Source organism: Myotis brandtii, unplaced genomic scaffold (assembly GCF_000412655.1).
Source record: "Myotis brandtii unplaced genomic scaffold, ASM41265v1 scaffold227, whole genome shotgun sequence".
Classification (NCBI taxonomy): domain Eukaryota; kingdom Metazoa; phylum Chordata; class Mammalia; order Chiroptera; family Vespertilionidae; genus Myotis; species Myotis brandtii.
Window position 1 is genome coordinate 161,303 of NW_005358520.1, and position 9,158 is coordinate 170,460.

Genomic DNA, 9,158 nt, shown 5'->3' on the forward strand with positions numbered 1-9,158 from the left:
CCTAACCCTAACCCTAACTCCTAAACCTAACCCTAGCTCCTAACCCTAACACTAATGTCTAACCCTAACCCAAATTCCTAACCCTAATTCCTAACACTAACCCTAACACTAACTCCTAACCCTAATCATAACAATAACCATAATTCCTAACCCTAACTCCGAATTCCTAACCCTAACTTTGCCCTAGCCATAATTCTAACACTAGCCCTAACACTGACCCTAACCCTAAAGCTGACCCTAGCCATAACACTAAAGCTAACACTAATCCAAGCCCTAACCCTAGCCCAAACCCTATCCCTAACCATAATTCCTAACCCTAACCATAACTCCTAATTCCTAACCCTAACACTAGCCCTAGCCTTAACTGTAACCCTCGTCCTAGCCCTAACCCTAGCACTAGCCCTAACCCTAACCTTAACCCTAACCCTAAACCTAACCCTAGCCCTAGCCCTAACCCTAACCTCAGCCCTAACCCTAAACCTAACCCTAGCCCTAGCCCTAACCCTAACCTCAGCCCTAACCCTAAACCTAACCCTAGCCCTAGCCCTAACCCTAACCTCAGCCCTAACCCTAAACCTAACCCTAGCCCTAGCCCTAACCCTAACCTCAGCCCTAACCCTAAACCTAACCCTAGCCCTAGCCCTAACCCTAACCTCAGCCCTAACCCTAAACCTAACCCTAGCCCTAGCCCTAACCCTAACCTCAGCCCTAACCCTAAACCTAACCCTAACTCCTAACCCTAACCCAAATTCCTAACCCTAATTCCTAACACTAACCCTAACACTAACTCCTAACCCTAATCATAACAATAACCATAATTCCTAACCCTAACTCCAAAATCCTAATCCTAACTTTGCCCTAGCCATAATTCTAACACAAGCCCTAATACTGACCCTAACCTAAAAGCTGACCCTAGCCATAACCCTAAAGCTAACACTAATCCAAGACTTAACCCTAGCCCCAACCCTATCCGAAACCATAATTCCTAACTCTAACCATAACTCCTAATTCCTAAACCTAACACTAGCCCTAGCCTTAACTGTAACCCTCGCTCTAGCCCTAACCCTAGCACTAGCCCTAACCCTAACCTTAACCCTAACCCTAAACCTAACCCTAGCCCTAACCCTAACCTTAACCCTAGCCCTAAACCTAGCCCTAGCCCTAACCCTAACCTCAGCCCTAACCCTAAACCTAGCCCTAATCCTAACCCTAACCCTAACCTTAGCCCTAACCCTAGTCCTAGCCCTAACCCTAACCCTAACCCTAACCTTAGCCCTAAACCTAGCCCTAGCCCTAACCCTAACTCTAACTCTATTAGTAGTGTTCTCTAACAGTTGTCCTGATATTTGAGAAGATGGCTATCTGAAAGCCATAAGCTTCCTTTGGAGGATAGTGATATTATGGGGAGTAAGTGCCGTCTAGTCCTTTCCTAAGGTCACCTTGGTGGCCCTGGAACCAGCAACACCACAGTAGCCACCATCCACAAACAAGCGGGCCAGCCCTTGGCCACGATGTCCAGTTCTTCACTCAGATATCCCACAGGCTGTTGGCCAGGGCCCCGGGCTTGGGTCAGTACTCCTAGGCTCCCCCTCCACCCCCTTCAGTTAGATGTAGTTTGAGTCTCGGGGGGAGACTCAGGCTGGGGCTGGTTAAACACACACTTGGACTCAGGCTCCCATTCAATAAATCGGCCTTCATTCATTTGAGTCTCTTTCACTAGTAGGTATAAAGGTCTGGCTATTTCTACAGACTCCCATTATCCCCAGAAATCCTCTTAATTGTTTGAGTGTCTGAGGGGGTGGGAAGGAAGAGATGGGTCTGATCCTGTCCTCCCCCAATGCCCTGGTGCCTTTGGTCAGGTTTAGCCCTAACACTTTATGGAGGCCTTGCAGAGCTGGGCCATGGTCCCCTCTCAGCCTGTGTGCCTCCTGTGAGGTTTCCTGGGTTGGGGCACAGAGGGATCATCCACCTACTGTAGCATCCTAGCCTGTGAGTAAACTGATTTAAATCCTGCACTAATCCCGGACCAAGCAAGGGGTGGGGGGCGGGGGCGGTGCTGTCCCTACACCCCTGGGCCAGAACAGTCCAAGTTAGTGGGGTAGCTGGTCAGAGGGATCCTCAAATGCAGAGCTACTGTGAGTCCCGGTCAAGGGGAATGCAGCAAAAAGCATCCTTGAGGTCCAATACCGTAAACCATTCAGGGTCCTGAGGGGTTTGAGACAGCCCAGGGTATGGATTAGGAACTACGGGGTGTGAGGGTGCCACCGCCTCAGTTATTAGGCGGAGATCCTATTCCAGTCTCCATTCCCTGCTAGGTGTACTCCCAAGATGGGGGAGTTGCAAGGGCTATTGCAGGGCTTCAGGAGATCCTGTTTTCAGGTTTTCTACAATTACTTGTAAGCCTTTTCTAGCCTCAGGCTTCAGGGGGACTCCTTCCGGTGGGGAAAGGAGGTTGGGTCCTTGATATGTATTCGGACAGGAGTGGTCCTGTGGCCCATCCCACCTTTCCTTGTGTAGCCCATACTTCTGGGCTGATCTCAATTTCAATCAGGGGCGGGCATAACGCCTGCTCTGGGGCCATATGTATTGTAGTACCCAATTGAGCTAATATATCTCGCCCCAGAAAGGGGGTCAGACTTTCTGGCATGATCAAGAAGGCAGTGAGAAGAGGAAATCACCCCAGTTACTGCAGAGGGGCTGGGAGAATTGCCTAGTTACAGGTTTCCCGAGACGTCGCTCACGGAATAGGTGGCTCCAGTGTCCAGGAGGAAGTTGACTTCCTTTCCTTCAACAACCAGAATCACCCAGGGCTCTGAGCTGTTGGGTTTGTTGTCTTGAGAAGTAGACAAATGAATTCATGGACAATGAGGGGTAAGCAAAGGGAAGTGAAGTTTATTACAGCGAAAGTAACAAAGCTCTCAGCACGCAAGAGGGGTCCCGAAATGGGTTGCCACCAACACTCAGTGGTCTAGGGGTTTATATTTCCTGCTCATGCCTTCTATTGGCTCTTTCAAAAATAACACCAGCCAATCTCCTTTTGCCCTCCTCTTCCTGCTCTTAGTTCCCACTCTTGGGTTCTGAAAGAAGGGCAGCTCTGCCGGTGACTGGTACAGTCAGTCTATCTTGTTCACATCCTGACCATCTGGCTCATTCCTGCATTCTCTACCCTCTTCCCTCCCTGCAGCCCTTACCCTAAACTGCCTGATCCCATATAACTCCTCAATACTTTGGTTCCTTTTACCAGAAGCATCTGGTGCAAATAACTGTATTGTGAAAATATATATTTTCAAAAATAAGAGTCTTTTTAGCCTAATAATAATGCCAAGCGTGTCGTGGCTGATAGTCTTAAAAAGGTGGACTTGATAATAGAATTCGAGCTGTGGCTAATGGAATTTCATGAAGAAGTTTTGAACCTATCAAAACACAATGTTAAGTATTTGAAAGACACACAGGACTCACCTACACTGCCTTTGTACATCAATGAATAACTCATCAAGCTATTCAATAAAATTCACTTATTCCTCACTCCATGTGAGTAAGATTATTATGTGGGTAAGATAATGTCTAGTAATTTTGCTAACAGACATTGTTAAATTGGAGATGACATGACCCCTACCTTCAGTTAGTTTATTGTCAGAGAGGAAAAGTAAAGCAAATACATGAATAAATGAAAACCAGTATGTACTAAGGTACTCTGTGCACCCAAACCTCCTCGGGGAATATTTATATTGAACTGTTTTACATTTGGGGACCCAGCACTGGCCAGTGTCTCATGCTGTGTGTCCAGTGGAAGCATCTCAGGACAGCCAATGACAGTCATGGTCTCCATCTCTTCTTGTTTCTTTTATTTTTCATTTTCATTTTTTAAAGTTTTAGTCACATTATGGTAATTCATTTTCAGATAGAATTTCTGATAGATTTCATGTTGTTGCATTTCTAAATACTGACTTTTCCTACCCATTTAGATGTTACTTCACATAACCACCAACAAACTGGCTGTTAATATTTTTCTGTCCCAGTGTTTCCATATATACTTCCAAATTCAATATTTATTCATGATTTTGGGTTTCAGCCTCTGGTAAATTACTTGAAGAATCTTGGACTCAATTTTGACAACTAAATCTCAGACTCCACCTCAAGTACACCCTTTCTAAGCCGAGAACACACTGTGGAGATGGGCATGGGTGATTCAGGGTGGGGCAAAAGTGGGTTTACAGTTGGGAGTAATCAAGACACAGAGTTCAGTCTTGTGTCATTAAGGCCTAGAGGCCTGGTGCACGAAATTCCTGCACGGGTAGGGTCCCTAGGCCTGGTCGGTGATCAGGGCCGATCGAGGCCTTCTGGCTGCTGACCTGGGCCTCCCTTCCCCAACTGCCAGCCCAGGCCTTTCTTTGTTCTTCACCACGCCCTGATGATCAGCGCACGTCATAGCGAGCGACGGAACTTCCGGTCTCCTGGTCAAACTCCTGAGGGGACAATTTGCATATTAGGCTTTTATATATATATAGATTGTATTATTTTCCAGGCCAACAACTGTCAACCTACTTTTGCCCCACCCTGCATTGTCCTCAGGCCCGTGTCTCCTGTTGGAAGGGCCTGACTTCAGTGTCCTCTCCTTCATAAGTAAACTTGTCAATCCTGCCCCATAAACCTGACACAAACCTTAGTTCTTATGCACGAGGCCCATCTTATGCTGTGAGGGTCCAAATGTAACCCACTCCCAGCAATCCCACCCTCAAAACACTTCTAGGTTTCATCTGAAGTGAGATTCTGTTACTCTAGTGAGGAGACCTCCTCCTCGTATAATTAATGGTGCTCTATTTCCTCGCTTTCAAGGGCAGGTTCATGAAATATGGAAACTACTTAAGTAGCAGAAGACACCACCATTCTCTGGATTCGTTTCTTTTCATTCTAGTTCATGAATTCTAAGACACGCCCCTTCCAGCTCATAGTCAAATAACATGCCAAAGATGGCCTACTTAGGAAGAGGGTGAGCATAAAGGCTCATTCCAAGTGTTTCTGACATAGGATACGTTGAAAGAGCTGAATTTCCTGTTTCTACATCACTAATGTGGGGCTTTCTGTCTGTTGCCACCATCACTGTGCAACTGAAAATTTGCAGAAACTTTCCTTATGTACCTTAGCCGAACTGTGGGCATTCGTTCAGAGCCACACTCAGAATTAATCGGCCAGGCTTGTCCAGTTTGCAGAGTTCTCTCTGTAGGCACCATGGACCATGCACGAAGGCTTTCTCTAAAGGGAAACTGACTGGAAGCTCTAGTGATCTCCTTACTCTACCAACTTATTAATGTGTTTTGCAAAAATCCATAAAATACTGTCTTGTAAACATCTTTTAAAAATATTTTAATGTCTCTTTTTTTAAACCTTTCTATGTATTATCCAAAAATCTTGAGAGAAGGATGGCCTTGACATGCTGGGATCCTCTTCGCTGCCAAGCACAACACTCGATCCATCAGCGACCAGCGAAGTCTGCAGGGCAGCCTCGCAGGCTCCTTGCTGGCGATGTGACTCACACCCTCACACTCTGTGAGACAGAAGAGCAACAGGCCTCCCGGCGAATGCTAGAGGGCCTTCACCACGGGTTTACTCTCATCTGGCCGCAGCAGGCATTTGCTAAGTGAAGATCTCAACATACCCTAAGCGAATCGTAGACTAAGGAACTCTCCTCAACGGAGAGAAGAAAAAAATGAATGATTATTGAGCTTCAGGAGGCCGTGGGGGCTCAAAGACGGATGCTGTATAATTAACGCTCCTGGGTGAGCATGTGTGTATATGAAGGACAGCGGCTACAGACTCCAGCTGTCTCTTTCCCTGAGGCTCCTGGTGGAGTCACAGGGCTTACATTGGTGTTTAATACTTTTAAGTTCCCTTATTTGTCCTGAACTCTTCATTGTCCTTCTACTTCCAATGACATTTTACAAGAACATGTTGGGGCCCTTCCCAGCTGCCTACTCCCTCCCGCTGTCTGGCCAGGCTGCTGTGCTCTCGTCTGTTCCAAGGGTCACTTGTTCCAGTCGAAATAGCTGTCTGGATGCCCTGGACGGAATCCAGGTGCTGGTCTTTCCTGCAAAGAAAGCAAAGAGAGATGTTTGTGTCTTGGCTGCATTTGGAAAGAAAAAAAGAATAAAAGAACGTTATGGCTAAGTCCACTGATAGTTGAAAAAAATTCATGTAATTCTGGAACTAATTCAAAGTTGTGATTGTCTCTCAGAGCTTTGTGTCCTTTTGTTTTGTGAATACTTCCACAAATCAGTTGTTGACAAAGTCAGTTGTTTACCAAATAAGTAAGTAATTGGTACTAAATGGCGAAGAGTATGTAAGAAGTGTGCGCAGAGTGATTTTGACAAAGTCAGCATGTGTTAATTTCTCACTGGAGCCATTTAGGTCTCCAGGTATTTCATTCTTGCTGCCGCCTCTAATTGGAAAAAATAACCTTACCCTCGGGGTGCAGGGAAGAGGAAGCCACAGGTGGTGCGGGGGAGCCCCGAGTGTGCAGAGGGTCAGCTACCCCGCACTCGGCAACCTGGCTGTGCCCAGATACTTGACCTGCTCATTTCTCAACAAGTGGGGCCATTTGCAGGCTCCGTCCGAATGCTAAGTGTGATGCAACGATGTAAAAGCTGCTTCGACCACGATTCCTATTTAATTTCCCCTTGTTCTCTGGTGATGCCTAAACGTCCATCTCTTCCACAGAAAGGGACTCAATGGGAAAAGCCTGCAGGTAAGCGGCCTCTTGGCTCCTGACTTCCTGTCACCACCGGGAACCAGAACAACAAACCTTCCTTCCGGAGCCGCTTAAGCACATTTGGAAGCCGTACCTTCCTTGAACTTGGTCAGTAATTTCCAAACAGATCCTTCTGCAAACGCACCGGCTTTGGGACATCTGAGTTCGATCAGAGGGCGGCCCTGAGCCCCGATCTGAACCTTCCTGCTTGATGAGACCCCTCGCGGCCCCCGCTCCAGTCTGATCTCCGGCTTCGGGAATGCGTGTAATGGGGTCGCGGAGTTCAGGCGCATGAGCTATTCTTGGCCTCAAACACAAGGAAGTCCTCCAAACAAACCAAAGATTTTAGAAATTGTCATGGCAACCGCATAGCTCCTCTTTTATTTACATCGTCGTTACAAATAAACACGAGTCGGGGCTCCTAGGTGCACAGCCTCGGGCTGGCACTCGTCCTGCGAGAGGACAGCAGGCACCGCGGGACGGCCCGGCCTCGGGCCTGTTTATTGTCTCAAAACCTTCACCATGAAGCCGAGCGCAAAGCAGGAGCAGGAGCCGAGTCTCCCTGGAAGGGAGGCCTCCGAGCAGCTGCACCGAAAGCGGCCGTGTTTCTCTTCAAAAGCATCGATGACTTGCCTGGCCGGTGGGGCTCAGGGGCTGAGCGTCGACCTATGAACCAGGAGGTCAGGGTTCAGTTCCCAGTCAGGGCACAGGCCTGGGTTGTGGGCTCCATCCCCAGTGTGGGGCGTGCAGGAGGCAGCCGATCCATAATTCTCTCTCGTCATGGATGTCTCTCTCTCTCTCTCTCTCTCTCTCTCCCCCTCCCTCCCCCCCTCTCTGAAATCAATACAAATATATTTTTTAAAAAGCACTGACAACTTGCCAGGTTCTCAGGATCACGGTGACACAGACGATGCAGCCTCAGAGGGAGCATGAGGCCCTGGACACGCCAGCGAAGACGTTGGCACGTTTAGGATAATGCCAGGTCGCAATACAGAGAACGGGTCACGTCTTTATTTTAATGGCATCTGCTTGCACGCGCTTAAATTTTATAAGGAAGCTTCGTAAGTGAGAATGGGATATTAGACTACGTTCTCGAAATGTATTCAAGTAAAACTGAGGTTTGACAGACATGTGTCGAGTTACTCTCCTGGTGCGGGCTCTGGTGAGTGGTGTCTAACTGCTGTGCCAACGAAGAGAAGAAAACGCCGCCCTGGCCCGTGTGGCTCAGCCGGCTGGGCATCGTGCTGTGCACCGAAAGGGTGTTGGTTTGACGCCTGGTCAGGGCGCATGCCTGGGTTGCAGGCCCATCCCCAGTCGGGTCCGGCAGAAGGCAGCCATTCGATGTTCTGCGCTCACATCTCTCACATCGATGTTTCTCTCTCCCACGCCCTTCCTCTCTCTCTAAAAATCAGTTTAAAAAAGAAAGAAAAAACGCAGAGAACATGAAAATTCCCAGCATCCCTGTTAAGTCTTCCAAAGTCAGAAATGACATTTCTCACTGCTCTGTCTCCCTCCCTTAAGCCTGGATCTTACAGCTGAAACTACAGAAAACAGATGTCCCTGAGCAACCACAGGGCTCAAGCATCCGTTTCTGCTCCGCACATTGATCAAATCTCTACCAACCTTCAGAAGAGAGTTTACAAAAGAAATAAAAACAACGAAAAAACCTCAACCTCCTTCTTAGCAAACAGTTTAATTTTTTTTTTTAAAAAAAGACAAGTAATCAGAATGTCTATCTGATCAAATAAAGTTAATTAGAAAGCTGGAACACAGAAAACAGTCAGTGAGACCATGGAAAGCACATGAGTCATGGCCTGGTTGAGTTTATTTAGAACACACACACACACACACACAGAAGAATCTGGGATTCCATCAAAACCAGATTGTTTTCCGTACGGCTCCCCAGCAAAAAACTAGAACGTCAAAGGAAAATTGGACCAAAATGTCCCAAAAAGCAATGCATGAAAATTGTCAAACAGCTAACAAAACAAAATAGATGGAAAAGTAAAAGGAAGACCATGTTTTATCACTTTGAATTTCCTACGGTAAAGGCCATTCAAGAGTGTTTTTATCACCAACAATACTTAATATTAACCCGGCATTTAATACCAACTTAGCTTTTTCTTTAACAATAATCAGGAACACTGGACAGCAAATTCCTGTTTAGGAAGTGAAGTGAAACGCTGTAATGGGAGTTAAAAAAACACGGAGCTGTTTGGGAATGTGCTTGCTCTCAAGAAAGGCTGAGGGGAAAATGAATGCGTTAATTGATGATTGTTCCTCAGGAAAATGAGCCACGTCAAGCGGAGAGAAACTTCGGCTCTGTTTCCAAAGGTCGGCGGTGATGGCATTTAGGAGGAAAACTGAAGCCACATTCTCAGTCCTTAAGACAGAGCTTTATGTTAAAGGCTGG